Raw genomic sequence first — 15,665 nt, forward strand, 5'->3', positions numbered from 1 at the left:
GGGTTCGAATCCCATCCTCATCGTGTAACCAGTAGAATTCTGTGCTTTATTATGATTTTGGAAGATTTTGACTTTCACAAACACTGGTAAGATGGCCGACTTCCACCGCGAGAGCACAGGACTTGGTATCTGAGTGGTGAAGGCGATGAACTACATGTGTGGATCATAACACCAACCTCTTCGCAAAACATATTTCCTCTCTTGCATGGCCCCACATGAATATAGAATCCTTCCACAATCCTAGAGCAACTGATAAGATTCAGGTATTGAAGAATAGCTTTTCCAAGGGCAACCTCAATGGTGGGATTTGAACCGACACCTCAACACACCTCATCAAGCACTTGAGACCCTCGGCCTGACAACACATTTGTTAAATGTCTCGATGGATATCGACACATGGCCCTGCCATTGCTCTGCCTAACTTTCATGAATTTCATTCAAGGGTTTACATACAGCAACTACAGTTTTTTTAAGGTCATTTACCACGTAGATATTACACGATGAGGTGGCCGAGTGGTTAAGGTGATGGACTGCTAATCCATTGTGCTCTGCATGCATGGGTTTGAATCCCATGCTCATCGTGTAGCCAGTACAATTCTGTGCTTTATTATGGTCTTGGAAGATTTTGACTTTCACAAACACTGGTAAGATGGCCGACTGCCACCGCGAGAGCACAGGACTTGGTATCTGAGTGGTGAAGGCGATGAACTACATGTGTGGATCATAACACCAACCTCTTCCCAAAACATATTTCCTCTCTTGCATGGCCCCACATGAATATAGAATCCCTACACAATCCTAGAGCAACTGATAAGATTCAGGTATTGAAGAATAGCTTTTCCAAGGGAAACCTCAATTGTGAGATTTGAACCGACAACTCAACACACCTCATCAAGCACTTGAGACCACTCGGCCTGACAACACATTTGTTAAATGTCTCGATGGGATCGACATATGGCCCTGCCATTGCTCTGCCTAACTTTCATGGATTTCATTCAAGGGTTTCGATACAGCAACTACAGTTTTTTAAGGTCATTTGCTGAGTAGAGATAACAGGATGAGGTGGCCGAGTGGTTAAGGCGATGGACTGCTAATCCATTGTGCTCTGCATGCATGGGTTCGAATCCCATCCTCATCGTGTAACCAGTACAATTCTGTGCTTTATTATGGTTTTGGAAGATTTTGGGTAAGATGGCCGACTGCCACCGCGAGAGCACAAGACTTGGTATCTGAATGGTGAAGGCGATGAACTACATGTGTGGATCATAACGCCAACCTCTTCACAAAACATATTTCCTCTCTTGCATGGCCCCACATGAGTATAGAATCCCTACAGAATCCTATAGAGACTGATAAGATTCAGGTATTGAAGAATAGCTTTTCCAAGGGCAACCTCAATGGTGGGATTTGAACCGACAACTCAACACACCTCATCAAGCACTTGAGACCACTCGGCCTGACAACACATTTGTTAAATGTCTCGATGGGACCGACACATGGCCATGCCATTGCTCTGCCTAACTTTCATGGATTTCATTCAAGGGTTTCGATACAGCAACTACAGTTTTTTAAGGTCATTTGCCACATATATATTACAGGTTGAGGTGGCCGAGTGGTTAAGGCTGCTAATCCATTGTGCTCTGCATGCATGGATTCAAATCCCATCCTCACCGTGTATCCAGTACAATTCTGTGCTTTATTATGGTTTTGGAAGATTTTGACTTTCACAAACACTGGTAAGATGGCCAACTGCCACCGCGAGAGCACAAGACTTGGTATCTGAGTGGATCATAACACCAACCTCTTCACAAAACATATTTCCTCTCTTGCATGTCCCCACATGAATATAGAATCCCTCCACAATCCTAGAGCAACTGATAAGATTCAGCTATTGAAGAAAGCTTTTCCAAGGGAAACCTCAATTGTGGGATTTGAACCGACAACTCAACACACCTCATCAAGCACTTGAGACCACTCGGCCTGACAACACATTTGTTAAATGTCTCGATGGGATCGACACATGGCCCTGCCATTGCTCTGCCTAACTTTCATGAATTTCATTCAAGGGTTTACATACAGCAACTACAGTTTTTTTAAGGTCATTTACCAAGTTGATATTACACGATGAGGTGGCCGAGTGGTTAAGGCGATGGACTGCTAATCCATTGTGCTCTGCATGCATGGGTTCGAATCCCATCCTCATCGTGTAACCAGTAGAATTCTGTGCTTTATTATGATTTTGGAAGTTTTTGACTTTCACAAACACTGGTAAGATGGCCGACTTCCACCGCGAGAGCACAGGACTTGGTATCTGAGTGGTGAAGGCGATGAACTACATGTGTGGATCATAACACCAACCTCTTCGCAAAACATATTTCCTCTCTTGCATGGCCCCACATGAATATAGAATCCCTCCACAATCCTAGAGCAACTGATAAGATTCAGGTATTGAAGAATAGCTTTTCCAAGGGCAACCTCAATGGTGGGATTTGAACCGACACCTCAACACACCTCATCAAGCACTTGAGACCACTCGGCCTGACAACACATTTGTTAAATGTCTCGATGGGATCGACACATGGCCCTGCCATTGCTCTGCCTAACTTTCATGAATTTCATTCAAAGGTTTACATACAGCAACTACAGTTTTTTTAAGGTCATTTGCCACATATATATTACAGGTTGAGGTGGCCGAGTGGTTAAGGCTGCTAATCCATTGTGCTCTGCATGCATGGGTTTGAATCCCATCCTCACCGTGTAACCAGTACAATTCTGTGCTTTATTATGGTCTTGGAAGATTTTGACTTTCACCAACACTGGTAAGATGGCCGACTGCCACCGCGAGAGCACAAGACTTGGTATCTGAGTGGTGAAGGCGATGAACTACAAGTGTGGATCATAACACCAACCTCTTCACGAAACATATTTCCTCTCTTGCATGGCCCCACATGAATATAGAATCCCTACACAATCCAAGAGCAACTGATAAGATTCAGGTATTGAAGAATAGCTTTTCCAAGGGAAACCTCAATTGTGAGATTTGAACCGACAACTCAACACACCTCATCAAGCACTTGAGACCACTCGGCCTGACAACACATTTGTTAAATGTCTCGATGGGATCGACACATGGCCCTGCCATTGCTCTGCCTAACTTTCATGAATTTCATTCAAAGGTTTACATACAGCAACTACAGTTTTTTTAAGGTCATTTGCCACATATATATTACAGGTTGAGGTGGCCGAGTGGTTAAGGCTGCTAATCCATTGTGCTCTGCATGCATGGATTCAAATCCCATCCTCACCGTGTATCCAGTACAATTCTGTGCTTTATTATGGTTTTGGAAGATTTTGACTTTCACAAACACTGGTAAGATGGCCGACTGCCACCGCGAGAGCACAGGACTTGGTATCTGAGTGGTGAAGGCGATGAACTACATGTGTGGATCCTAACACCAACCTCTTCGCAAAACATATTTCCTCTCTTGCATGGCCCCACATGAATATAGAATCCCTACACAATCCAAGAGCAACTGATAAGATTCAGGTATTGAAGAATAGCTTTTCCAAGGGAAACCTCAATTGTGAGATTTGAACCGACAACTCAACACACCTCATCAAGCACTTGAGACCACTCGGCCTGACAACACATTTGTTAAATGTCTCGATGGGATCGACATATGGCCCTGCCATTGCTCTTCCTAACTTTCATGGATTTCATTCAAGGGTTTCGATACAGCAACTACAGTTTTTTAAGGTCATTTGCTGAGTAGAGATAACAGGATGAGGTGGCCGAGTGGTTAAGGCGATGGATTGCTAATCCATTGTGCTCTGCATGCATGGGTTCGAATCCCATCCTCATCGTGTAACCAGTACAATTCTGTGCTTTATTATGGTTTTGCTAGATTGGCCGACTGACACCGCGAGAGCACAAGACTTGGTATCTGAATGGTGAAGGCGATGAACTACATGTGTGGATCATAACGCCAACCTCTTCACAAAACATATTTCCTCTCTTGCATGGCCCCACATGAATATAGAATCCCTCCACAATCCTAGAGCAACTGATAAGATTCAGGTATTGAAGAATAGCTTTTCCAAGGGCAACCTCAATGGTGGGATTTGAACCGACACCTCAACACACCTCATCAAGCACTTGAGACCACTCGGCCTGACAACACATTTGTTAAATGTCTCGATGGGATCGACACATGGCCCTGCCATTGCTCTGCCTAACTTTCATGAATTTCATTCAAAGGTTTACATACAGCAACTACAGTTTTTTTAAGGTCATTTGCCACATATATATTACAGGTTGAGGTGGCCGAGTGGTTAAGGCTGCTAATCCATTGTGCTCTGCATGCATGGATTCAAATCCCATCCTCACCGTGTATCCAGTACAATTCTGTGCTTTATTATGGTTTTGGAAGATTTTGACTTTCACAAACACTGGTAAGATGGCCGACTGCCACCGCGAGAGCACAGGACTTGGTATCTGAGTGGTGAAGGCGATGAACTACATGTGTGGATCCTAACACCAACCTCTTCGCAAAACATATTTCCTCTCTTGCATGGCCCCACATGAATATAGAATCCCTACACAATCCAAGAGCAACTGATAAGATTCAGGTATTGAAGAATAGCTTTTCCAAGGGAAACCTCAATTGTGAGATTTGAACCGACAACTCAACACACCTCATCAAGCACTTGAGACCACTCGGCCTGACAACACATTTGTTAAATGTCTCGATGGGATCGACATATGGCCCTGCCATTGCTCTGCCTAACTTTCATGGATTTCATTCAAGGGTTTCGATACAGCAACTACAGTTTTTTAAGGTCATTTGCAACGTATATATTACAGGGTGAGGTGGCCGAGTGGTTAAGGCGATGGACTGCTAATCCATTGTGCTCTGCATGCATGGGTTCAAATCCCATCCTCATCGTGTAACCAGTACAATTCTGTGCTTTATTATGGCCTTGGAAGATTTTGACTTTCACAAACACTGGTAAGATGGCCAACTGCCACCGCGAGAGCACAAGACTTGGTATCTGAGTGGATCATAACACCAACCTCTTCACAAAACATATTTCCTCTCTTGCATGTCCCCACATGAATATAGAATCCCTCCACAATCCTAGAGCAACTGATAAGATTCAGGTATTGAAGAAAGCTTTTCCAAGGGAAACCTCAATTGTGGGATTTGAACCGACAACTCAACACACCTCATCAAGCACTTGAGACCACTCGGCCTGACAACACATTTGTTAAATGTCTCGATGGGATCGACACATGGCCCTGCCATTGCTCTGCCTAACTTTCATGAATTTCATTCAAGGGTTTACATACAGCAACTACAGTTTTTTTAAGGTCATTTACCAAGTAGATATTACACGATGAGGTGGCCGAGTGGTTAAGGCGATGGACTGCTAATCCATTGTGCTCTGCATGCATGGGTTCGAATCCCATCCTCATCGTGTAACCAGTAGAATTCTGTGCTTTATTATGGTTTTGGAAGATTTTGACTTTCACAAACACTGGTAAGATGGCCGACTTCCACCGCGAGAGCACAGGACTTGGTATCTGAGTGGTGAAGGCGATGAACTACATGTGTGGATCCTAACACCAACCTCTTCACAAAACATATTTCCTCTCTTGCATGGCCCCACATGAGTATAGAATCCCTACACAATCCTAGAGCGACTGATAAGATTCAGGTATTGAAGAATACCTTTTCCAAGGGCAAATCCCTCAATGGTGGGATTTGAACCGACAACTCAACACACCTCATCAAGCACTTGAGACCACTCGGCCTGACAACACATTTGTTAAATGTCTCGATGGGATCGACACATGGCCCTGCCATTGCTCTGCCTAACTTTCATGAATTTCATTCAAGGGTTTACATACAGCAACTACAGTTTTTTAAGGTCATTTGCCACATATATATTACAGGTTGAGGTGGCCGAGTGGTTAAGGCGATGGACTGCTAATCCATTGTGCTCTGCATGCATGGGTTCAAATCCCATCCTCATCGTGTAACCAGTACAATTCTGTGCTTTATTATGGCCTTGGAAGATTTTGACTTTCACAAACACTGGTAAGTTGGCTTACTGCCACTGCAATAGCACAGGACTTGGTATCTTAGTGGTGAAGGCGATGAACTACATGTGTGGATAGAAACACCAACCTCTTCGCAAAACATATTTCCTCTCTTGCATGGCCCCACATGAATATAGAATCCCTCCACAATCCTAGAGCAACTGATAAGATTCAGGTATTGAAGAATAGCTTTTCCAAGGGCAACCTCAATGGTGGGATTTGAACCGACACCTCAACACACTTCATCAAGCACTTGAGACCACTCGGCCTGACAACACATTTGTTAAATGTCTCGATGGGATCGACATATGGCCCTGCCATTGCTCTGCCTAACTTTCATGGATTTCATTCAAGGGTTTACATACAGCAACTACAGTTGTTTTAAGGTCATTTACCACGTAGATATTACAGGTTGAGTTGGCTGAGTGGTTAAGGCTGCTAATCCATTGTGCTCTGCATGCATGGGTTCGAATCCCATCCTCACCGTGTATCCAGTACAATTCTGTGCTTTATTATGGTTTTGGAAGATTTTGACTTTCACAAACACTGGTAAGATGGCCGACTGCCACCGCGAGAGCACAGGACTTGGTATCTGAGTGGTGAAGGCGATGAACTACATGTGTGGATCATAACACCAACCTCTTCGCAAAACATATTTCCTCTCTTGCATGGCCCCACATGAATATAGAATCCCTCCACAATCCTAGAGCAACTGATAAGATTCAGGTATTGAAGAATAGCTTTTCCAAGGGCAACCTCAATGGTGGGATTTGAACCGACACCTCAACACACCTCATCAAGCACTTGAGACCACTCGGCCTGACAACACATTTGTTAAATGTCTCGATGGGATCGACACATGGCCCTGCCATTGCTCTGCCTAACTTTCATGAATTTCATTCAAGGGTTTTACAGCAACTACAGTTTTTTAAGGTCATTTGCAACGTATATATTACAGGGTGAGGTGGCCGAGTGGTTAAGGCGATGGACTGCTAATCCACTGTGCTCTGCATGCATGGGTTCAAATCCCATCCTCATCGTGTAACCAGTACAATTCTGTGCTTTATTATGGCCTTGGAAGATTTTGACTTTCACAAACACTGGTAAGATGGCCAACTGCCACCGCGAGAGCACAAGACTTGGTATCTGAGTGGATCATAACACCAACCTCTTCACAAAACATATTTCCTCTCTTGCATGTCCCCACATGAATATAGAATCCCTCCACAATCCTAGAGCAACTGATAAGATTCAGGTATTGAAGAATAGCTTTTCCAAGGGAAACCTCAATTGTGGGATTTGAACCGACAACTCAACACACCTCATCAAGCACTTGAGACCACTCGGCCTGACAACACATTTGTTAAATGTCTCGATGGGATCGACACATGGCCCTGCCATTGCTCTGCCTAACTTTCATGAATTTCATTCAAGGGTTTACATACAGCAACTACAGTTTTTTAAGGTCATTTACCACGTAGATATTACACAATGAGGTGGCCGAGTGGTTAAGGCGATGGACTGCTAATCCATTGTGCTCTGCATGCATGGGTTCGAATCCCATCCTCATCGTGTAACCAGTAGAATTCTGTGCTTTATTATGATTTTGGAAGATTTTGACTTTCACAAACACTGGTAAGATGGCCGACTTCCACCGCGAGAGCACAGGACTTGGTATCTGAGTGGTGAAGGCGATGAACTACATGTGTGGATCATAACACCAACCTCTTCGCAAAACATATTTCCTCTCTTGCATGGCCCCACATGAATATAGAATCCCTCCACAATCCTAGAGCAACTGATAAGATTCAGGTATTGAAGAATAGCTTTTCCAAGGGCAACCTCAATGGTGGGATTTCAACCGACACCTCAACACACCTCATCAAGCACTTGAGAACACTCGGCCTGACAACACATTTGTTAAATGTCTCGATGGGATCGACATATGGCCTTGCCATTGCTCTGCCTAACTTTCATGGATTTCATTCAAGGGTTTCGATACAGCAACTACAGTTGTTTTAAGCTCATTTGCCACTTATATATAACAGGGTGAGGTGGCTGAGTCGTTAAGGCGATGGACTGCTAATCCATTGTGCTCTGCATGCATGGGTTTGAATCCCATCCTCACCGTGTAACCAGTACAATTCTGTGCTTTATTATGGTTTTGGAAGATTTTGACTTTCACAAACACTGGTAAGATGGCCGACTGCCACCGCGAGAGCACAGGACTTGGTATCTGAGTGGTGAAGGCGATGAACTACATGTGTGGATCGAAACACCAACCTCTTCGCAAAACATATTTCCTCTCTTGCATGGCCCCACATGAATATAGAATCCCTCCACAATCCTAGAGCAACTGATAAGATTCAGGTATTGAAGAATAGCTTTTCCAAGGGAAACCTCAATTGTGGGATGTTTACATTCAGCAACTACAGTTTTTTTAAGGTCATTTACCACGTATATATTACAGGGTGAGGTGGCCGAGTGGTTAAGGCGATGGACTGCTAATCCATTGTGCTCTGCATGCATGGGTTCGAATCCCATCCTCACCGTGTAACCAGTACAATTCTGTGCTTTATTATGGTCTTGGAAGATTTTGACTTTCACCAACACTGGTAAGATGGCCGACTGCCACCGCGAGAGCACAGGACTTGGTATCTGAGTGGTGAAGGCGATGAACTACATGTGTGGATCATAACACCAACCTCTTCCCAAAACATATTTCCTCTCTTGCATGGCCCCACATGAATATAGAATCCCTACACAATCCTAGAGCAACTGATAAGATTCAGGTATTGAAGAATAGCTTTTCCAAGGGAAACCTCAATTGTGAGATTTGAACCGACAACTCAACACACCTCATCAAGCACTTGAGACCACTCGGCCTGACAACACATTTGTTAAATGTCTCGATGGGATCGACATATGGCCCTGCCATTGCTCTGCCTAACTTTCATGGATTTCATTCAAGGGTTTCGATACAGCAACTACAGTTTTTTAAGGTCATTTGCTGAGTAGAGATAACAGGATGAGGTGGCCGAGTGGTTAAGGCGATGGACTGCTAATCCATTGTGCTCTGCATGCATGGGTTCGAATCCCATCCTCATCGTGTAACCAGTACAATTCTGTGCTTTATTATGGTTTTGGAAGATTGGCCGACTGCCACCGCGAGAGCACAAGACTTGGTATCTGAATGGTGAAGGCGATGAACTACATGTGTGGATCATAACGCCAACCTCTTCACAAAACATATTTCCTCTCTTGCATGGCCCCACATGAGTATAGAATCCCTACAGAATCCTATAGAGACTGATAAGATGCAGGTATTGAAGAATACCTTTTCCAAGGGCAAATCCCTCAATGGTGGGATTTGAACCGACAACTCAACACACCTCATCAAGCACTTGAGACCACTCGGCCTGACAACAGATTTGTTAAATGTCTCGATGGGACCGACACATGGCCATGCCATTGCTCTGCCTAACTTTCATGGATTTCATTCAAGGGTTTCGATACAGCAACTACAGTTTTTTAAGGTCATTTGCAACATATATATTACAGGGTGAGGTGGCCGAGTGGTTAAGGCGATGGACTGCTAATCCATTGTGCTCTGCATGCATGGGTTCAAATCCCATCCTCATCGTGTAACCAGTACAATTCTGTGCTTTATTATGGCCTTGGAAGATTTTGACTTTCACAAACACTGGTAAGATGGCCAACTGCCACCGCGAGACAGCACAAGACTTGGTATCTGAGTGGATCATAACACCAACCTCTTCACAAAACATATTTCCTCTCTTGCATGTCCCCACATGAATATAGAATCCCTCCACAATCCTAGAGCAACTGATAAGATTCAGCTATTGAAGAAAGCTTTTCCAAGGGAAACCTCAATGTGGGATTTGAACCGACAACTCAACACACCTCATCAAGCACTTGAGACCACTCGGCCTGACAACACATTTGTTAAATGTCTCGATGGGATCGACACATGGCCCTGCCATTGCTCTGCCTAACTTTCATGAATTTCATTCAAGGGTTTACATACAGCAACTACAGTTTTTTTAAGGTCATTTACCAAGTTAATATTACACGATGAGGTGGCCGAGTGGTTAAGGCGATGGACTGCTAATCCATTGTGCTCTGCATGCATGGGTTCAATCCCATCCTCATCGTGTAACCAGTAGAATTCTGTGCTTTATTATGATTTTGGAAGATTTTGACTTTCACAAACACTGGTAAGATGGCCGACTTCCACCGCGAGAGCACAGGACTTGGTATCTGAGTGGTGAAGGCGATGAACTACATGTGTGGATCATAACACCAACCTCTTCGCAAAACATATTTCCTCTCTTGCATGGCCCCACATGAATATAGAATCCCTCCACAATCCTAGAGCAACTGATAAGATTCAGGTATTGAAGAATAGCTTTTCCAAGGGAAACCTCAATTGTGGGATGTTTACATTCAGCAACTACAGTTTTTTAAGGTCATTTACCACGTATATATTACAGGGTGAGGTGGCCGAGTGGTTAAGGCGATGGACTGCTAATCCATTGTGCTCTGCATGCATGGGTTCGAATCCCATCCTCACCGTGTAACCAGTACAATTCTGTGCTTTATTATGGTCTTGGAAGATTTTGACTTTCACAAACACTGGTAAGATGGCCGACTGCCACCGCGAGAGCACAAGACTTGGTATCTGAGTGGTGAAGGCGATGAACTACATGTGTGGATCATAACACCAACCTCTTCGAAACATATTTCCTCTCTTGCATGGCCCCACATGAATATAGAATCCCTACACAATCCAAGAGCAACTGATAAGATTCAGGTATTGAAGAATAGCTTTTCCAAGGGAAACCTCAATTGTGAGATTTGAACCGACAACTCAACACACCTCATCAAGCACTTGAGACCACTCGGCCTGACAACACATTTGTTAAATGTCTCGATGGGATCGACACATGGCCCTGCCATTGCTCTGCCTAACTTTCATGGATTTCATTCAAGGGTTTCGATACAGCAACTACAGTTTTTTAAGGTCATTTGCAACGTATATATTACAGGGTGAGGTGGCTGAGTGGTTAAGGCGATGGACTGCTAATCCATTGTGCTCTGCATGCATGGGTTCAAATCCCATCCTCATCGTGTAACCAGTACAATTCTGTGCTTTATTATGGCCTTGGAAGATTTTGACTTTCACAAACACTGGTAAGATGGCCAACTGCCACCGCGAGAGCACAAGACTTGGTATCTGAGTGGATCATAACACCATCCTCTTCACAAAACATATTTCCTCTCTTGCATGGCCCCACATGAATATAGAATCCCTCCACAATCCTAGAGCAACTGATAAGATTCAGGTATTGAAGAATAGCTTTTCCAAGGGAAACCTCAATTGTGGGATTTGAACCGACAACTCAACACACCTCATCAAGCACTTGAGACCACTCGGCCTGACAACACATTTGTTAAATGTCTCGATGGGATCGACACATGGCCCTGCCATTGCTCTGCCTAACTTTCATGAATTTCATTCAAGGGTTTACATACAGCAACTACAGTTTTTTAAGGTCATTTACCAAGTTGATATTACACAATGAGGTGGCCGAGTGGTTAAGGCGATGGACTGCTAATCCATTGTGCTCTGCATGCATGGGTTCGAATCCCATCCTCATCGTGTAACCAGTAGAATTCTGTGCTTTATTATGGCCTTGGAAGATTTTGACTTTCACAAACACTGGTAAGATGGCCGACTTCCACCGCGAGAGCACAGGACTTGGTATCTGAGTGGTGAAGGCGATGAACTACATGTGTGGATCATAACACCAACCTCTTCGCAAAACATATTTCCTCTCTTGCATGGCCCCACATGAATATAGAATCCCTCCACAATCCTAGAGCAACTGATAAGATTCAGGTATTGAAGAATAGCTTTTCCAAGGGCAACCTCAATGGTGGGATTTGAACCGACACCTCAACACACCTCATCAAGCACTTGAGACCACTCGGCCTGACAACACATTTGTTAAATGTCTCGATGGGATCGACACATGGCCCTGCCATTGCTCTGCCTAACTTTCATGAATTTCATTCAAAGGTTTACATACAGCAACTACAGTTTTTTAAGGTCATTTGCCACATATATATTACAGGTTGAGGTGGCCGAGTGGTTAAGGGACTGCTAATCCATTGTGCTCTGCATGCATGGATTCGAATCCCATCCTCACCGTGTATCCAGTACAATTCTGTGCTTTATTATGGTTTTGGAAGATTTTGACTTTCACAAACACTGGTAAGATGGCCGACTGCCACCGCGAGAGCACAGGACTTGGTATCTGAGTGGTGAAGGCGATGAACTACATATGTGGATCCTAACACCAACCTCTTCGCAAAACATATTTCCTCTCTTGCATGGCCCCACATGAATATAGAATCCCTACACAATCCAAGAGCAACTGATAAGATTCAGGTATTGAAGAATAGCTTTTCCAAGGGAAACCTCAATTGTGAGATTTGAACCGACAACTCAACACACCTCATCAAGCACTTGAGACCACTCGGCCTGACAACACATTTGTTAAATGTCTCGATGGGATCGACATATGGCCCTGCCATTGCTCTGCCTAACTTTCATGGATTTCATTCAAGGGTTTCGATACAGCAACTACAGTTTTTTAAGGTCATTTGCTGAGTAGAGATAACAGGATGAGGTGGCCGAGTGGTTAAGGCGATGGACTGCTAATCCATTGTGCTCTGCATGCATGGGTTCGAATCCCATCCTCATCGTGTAACCAGTACAATTCTGTGCTTTATTATGGTTTTGGAAGATTTTGACTTTCACAAACACTGGTAAGATGGCCGACTGCCACCGCGAGAGCACAGGACTTGGTATCTGAGTGGTGAAGGCGATGAACTACATGTGTGGATCATAACGCCAACCTCTTCACAAAACATATTTCCTCTCTTGCATGGCCCCACATGAGTATAGAATCCCTACAGAATCCTATAGAGACTGATAAGATGCAGGTATTGAAGAATACCTTTTCCAAGGGCAAATCCCTCAATGGTGGGATTTGAACCGACAACTCAACACACCTCATCAAGCACTTGAGACCACTCGGCCTGACAACAGATTTGTTAAATGTCTCGATGGGACCGACACATGGCCATGCCATTGCTCTGCCTAACTTTCATGGATTTCATTCAAGGGTTTCGATACAGCAACTACAGTTTTTTAAGGTCATTTGCAACATATATATTACAGGGTGAGGTGGCCGAGTGGTTAAGGCGATGGACTGCTAATCCATTGTGCTCTGCATGCATGGGTTCAAATCCCATCCTCATCGTGTAACCAGTACAATTCTGTGCTTTATTATGGCCTTGGAAGATTTTGACTTTCACAAACACTGGTAAGATGGCCAACTGCCACCGCGAGAGCACAAGACTTGGTATCTGAGTGGATCATAACACCAACCTCTTCACAAAACATATTTCCTCTCTTGCATGTCCCCACATGAATATAGAATCCCTCCACAATCCTAGAGCAACTGATAAGATTCAGCTATTGAAGAAAGCTTTTCCAAGGGAAACCTCAATTGTGGGATTTGAACCGACAACTCAACACACCTCATCAAGCACTTGAGACCACTCGGCCTGACAACACATTTGTTAAATGTCTCGATGGGATCGACACATGGCCCTGCCATTGCTCTGCCTAACTTTCATGAATTTCATTCAAGGGTTTACATACAGCAACTACAGTTTTTTAAGGTCATTTACCAAGTTAATATTACACGATGAGGTGGCCGAGTGGTTAAGGCGATGGACTGCTAATCCATTGTGCTCTGCATGCATGGGTTCGAATCCCATCCTCATCGTGTAACCAGTAGAATTCTGTGCTTTATTATGATTTTGGAAGATTTTGACTTTCACAAACACTGGTAAGATGGCCGACTTCCACCGCGAGAGCACAGGACTTGGTATCTGAGTGGTGAAGGCGATGAACTACATGTGTGGATCATAACACCAACCTCTTCGCAAAACATATTTCCTCTCTTGCATGGCCCCACATGAATATAGAATCCCTACACAATCCAAGAGCAACTGATAAGATTCAGGTATTGAAGAATAGCTTTTCCAAGGGAAACCTCAATGGTGGGATTTGAACCGACACCTCAACACACCTCATCAAGCACTTGAGACCACTCGGCCTGACAACACATTTGTTAAATGTCTCGATGTGATCGACACATGGCCCTGCCATTGCTCTGCCTAACTTTCATGAATTTCATTCAAAGGTTTACATACAGCAACTACAGTTTTTTAAGGTCATTTACCACATAGATATTACACGATGAGGTGGCCGAGTGGTTAAGACTGCTAATCCGTTGTGCTCTGCATGCATGGGTTCGAATCCCATCCTCATTGTGTAACCAGTACAATTCTGTGCTTTATTATGGTTTTGGAAGATTGGCCGACTGCCACCGCGAGAGCACAAGACTTGGTATCTGAATGGTGAAGGCGATGAACTACATGTGTGGATCATAACACCAACCTCTTCGCAAAACATATTTCCTCTCTTGCATGGCCCCACATGAATATAGAATCCCTCCACAATCCTAGAGCAACTGATAAGATTCAGGTATTGAAGAATAGCTTTTCCAAGGGAAACCTCAATTGTGGGATTTGAACCGACAACTCAACACACCTCATCAAGCACTTGAGACCACTCGGCCTGACAACACATTTATTAAATGTCTCGATGGGATCGACATATGGCCCTGCCATTGCTCTGCCTAACTTTCATGGATTTCATTCAAGGGTTTCGATATAGCAACTACAGTTGTTTTAAGCTCATTTGCCACGTATATATAACAGGGTGAGGTGGCCGAGTGGTTAAGGCGATGGACTGCTAATCCATTGTGCTCTGCATGCATGGGTTCGAATCCCATCCTCACCGTGTATCCAGTACAATTCTGTGCTTTATTATGGTTTTGGAAGATTTTGACTTTCACAAACACTGGTAAGATGGCCAACTGCCACCGCGAGAGCACAAGACTTGGTATCTGAATGGTGAAGGCGATGAACTACATGTGTGGATCATAACACCAACCTCTTCACAAAACATATTTCCTCTCTTGCATGGCCCCACATGAATATAGAATCCCTACAGAATCCTATAGAGACTGATAAGATGCAGGTATTGAAGAATACTTTTCCAAGGGCAAATCCTCAATGGTGGGATTTGAACCGACAACTCAACACACCTCATCAAGCACTTGAGACCACTCGGCCTGACAACAGATTTGTTAAATGTCTCGATGGGACCGACACATGGCCATGCCATTGCTCTGCCTAACTTTCATGGATTTCATTCAAGGGTTTCGATACAGCAACTACAGTTTTTTTAAGGTCATTTGCACATATATATTACAGGGTGAGGTGGCCGAGTGGTTAAGGCGATGGACTGCTAATCCATTGTGCTCTGCATGCATGGGTTCAAATCCCATCCTCATCGTGTAACCAGTACAATTCTGTGCTTTATTATGGCCTTGGA

The 15,665-nt window shown here is 44.0% G+C and overlaps 19 non-coding genes across 19 annotated transcripts; all 19 read left to right on the top strand.

Moving 5' to 3' along the window:
• Positions 1-1,056: 1,056 nt before the first annotated feature.
• On the top strand, positions 1,057-1,138 carry trnas-gcu. The gene has a single exon. It is a non-coding gene; the product is annotated as a tRNA-Ser (tRNA).
• A 985-nt stretch (positions 1,139-2,123) lies between these two features.
• On the top strand, positions 2,124-2,205 carry trnas-gcu. Its single transcript has one exon. It is a non-coding gene; the product is annotated as a tRNA-Ser (tRNA).
• Positions 2,206-3,782: 1,577 nt separating this feature from the next.
• trnas-gcu lies at positions 3,783-3,864 on the top strand. Its single transcript has one exon. It is a non-coding gene; the product is annotated as a tRNA-Ser (tRNA).
• Positions 3,865-4,864: 1,000 nt separating this feature from the next.
• Positions 4,865-4,946, top strand: trnas-gcu. Its single transcript has one exon. It is a non-coding gene; the product is annotated as a tRNA-Ser (tRNA).
• A 450-nt stretch (positions 4,947-5,396) lies between these two features.
• On the top strand, positions 5,397-5,478 carry trnas-gcu. Its single transcript has one exon. It is a non-coding gene; the product is annotated as a tRNA-Ser (tRNA).
• Positions 5,479-5,955: 477 nt separating this feature from the next.
• trnas-gcu lies at positions 5,956-6,038 on the top strand. The gene has a single exon. It is a non-coding gene; the product is annotated as a tRNA-Ser (tRNA).
• A 1,023-nt stretch (positions 6,039-7,061) lies between these two features.
• On the top strand, positions 7,062-7,143 carry trnas-gcu. Its single transcript has one exon. It is a non-coding gene; the product is annotated as a tRNA-Ser (tRNA).
• Positions 7,144-7,593: 450 nt separating this feature from the next.
• On the top strand, positions 7,594-7,675 carry trnas-gcu. The gene has a single exon. It is a non-coding gene; the product is annotated as a tRNA-Ser (tRNA).
• An 898-nt stretch (positions 7,676-8,573) lies between these two features.
• On the top strand, positions 8,574-8,655 carry trnas-gcu. Its single transcript has one exon. It is a non-coding gene; the product is annotated as a tRNA-Ser (tRNA).
• Positions 8,656-9,130: 475 nt separating this feature from the next.
• On the top strand, positions 9,131-9,212 carry trnas-gcu. The gene has a single exon. It is a non-coding gene; the product is annotated as a tRNA-Ser (tRNA).
• Positions 9,213-9,664: 452 nt separating this feature from the next.
• On the top strand, positions 9,665-9,746 carry trnas-gcu. The gene has a single exon. It is a non-coding gene; the product is annotated as a tRNA-Ser (tRNA).
• Positions 9,747-10,617: 871 nt separating this feature from the next.
• trnas-gcu lies at positions 10,618-10,699 on the top strand. Its single transcript has one exon. It is a non-coding gene; the product is annotated as a tRNA-Ser (tRNA).
• A 473-nt stretch (positions 10,700-11,172) lies between these two features.
• Positions 11,173-11,254, top strand: trnas-gcu. Its single transcript has one exon. It is a non-coding gene; the product is annotated as a tRNA-Ser (tRNA).
• Positions 11,255-11,704: 450 nt separating this feature from the next.
• trnas-gcu lies at positions 11,705-11,786 on the top strand. Its single transcript has one exon. It is a non-coding gene; the product is annotated as a tRNA-Ser (tRNA).
• Positions 11,787-12,813: 1,027 nt separating this feature from the next.
• On the top strand, positions 12,814-12,895 carry trnas-gcu. Its single transcript has one exon. It is a non-coding gene; the product is annotated as a tRNA-Ser (tRNA).
• Positions 12,896-13,373: 478 nt separating this feature from the next.
• trnas-gcu lies at positions 13,374-13,455 on the top strand. Its single transcript has one exon. It is a non-coding gene; the product is annotated as a tRNA-Ser (tRNA).
• A 449-nt stretch (positions 13,456-13,904) lies between these two features.
• On the top strand, positions 13,905-13,986 carry trnas-gcu. The gene has a single exon. It is a non-coding gene; the product is annotated as a tRNA-Ser (tRNA).
• Positions 13,987-14,986: 1,000 nt separating this feature from the next.
• Positions 14,987-15,068, top strand: trnas-gcu. The gene has a single exon. It is a non-coding gene; the product is annotated as a tRNA-Ser (tRNA).
• A 476-nt stretch (positions 15,069-15,544) lies between these two features.
• Positions 15,545-15,626, top strand: trnas-gcu. The gene has a single exon. It is a non-coding gene; the product is annotated as a tRNA-Ser (tRNA).
• Positions 15,627-15,665: the final 39 nt, after the last annotated feature.

This window comes from Oncorhynchus tshawytscha, linkage group LG25 (assembly GCF_018296145.1).
Source record: "Oncorhynchus tshawytscha isolate Ot180627B linkage group LG25, Otsh_v2.0, whole genome shotgun sequence".
NCBI classification, from domain to species: Eukaryota; Metazoa; Chordata; class Actinopteri; order Salmoniformes; family Salmonidae; genus Oncorhynchus; species Oncorhynchus tshawytscha.